Source organism: Anomaloglossus baeobatrachus, unplaced genomic scaffold, assembly GCF_048569485.1.
Source record: "Anomaloglossus baeobatrachus isolate aAnoBae1 unplaced genomic scaffold, aAnoBae1.hap1 Scaffold_396, whole genome shotgun sequence".
In the NCBI taxonomy this organism is placed as follows: domain Eukaryota; kingdom Metazoa; phylum Chordata; class Amphibia; order Anura; family Aromobatidae; genus Anomaloglossus; species Anomaloglossus baeobatrachus.
The window spans coordinates 76801-77618 of NW_027443298.1; positions in this window are offsets into that span (position 1 = coordinate 76801).

Sequence of the window (818 nt, forward strand, 5' to 3'; positions counted from 1 at the left end):
GCAGGAAGTGCCTGAGCATGCTCAGTAGCATGAAATACAGTCTCTGAAAAAAGACTATCAGCTTTAGCATGGTGTCTATGCCCAAAACAGGACTTAGACCCGGCACGGAATGCAAGCACCTGTGCAAAGAGGCTTTTCACACTTAGTGTGGGAGCATGCGCTGTATCCCGAAATGAAAACTTAGCGTCAGGAATGGCACAGTCAGGCTGAGCATACTCACTAGGCGAAACACTGTAATTATGCTGCAGCTGGGGTACATCGGCACACGCATGCGCACTAGCTGCCTCTCCACACTTAGACGTGGAGGGGAAATTTGTCTTGGAGATGCTGTCTATGAAAAGAAGGAAAAGCTAAAGGAAGCCTGACTTTCTATCCCTCCGAATTATGAAATGCAGCAATGAATTCCATGAGTTTGCTATAACATTAGCGTAGCAAAATGTGCATGAGGGTGTGATGTAGAGGTGCTAGAAATAGCTTGTCACCAGTGGGGCACTAATGGAATACAACAGCCAGTTCTATGATGCCACAAAATGGCAGTATTTTGTGCTATCATTATAGCTTATTAAAAACAGAGCACGAGGTTGTCATGCAGAGGTGCTGCACATAGATTTGCAGTAGTGTGAATTGACAAAAGTACAATAGCCACGTTTAGGATACAACTAGGTACAGTGAGTGTTTGCTAGTAAAATTGCTTAGTTTAAAAAAGTTGTAGTGTGCAATGCAGGCAGACGTGCTATGCAAATGTCTTTGCACTAGTGGGACTATAGCAAAGTCCAATAGCCACGTATAGGATGCCACTAGGTACACTGAGTGTGTGC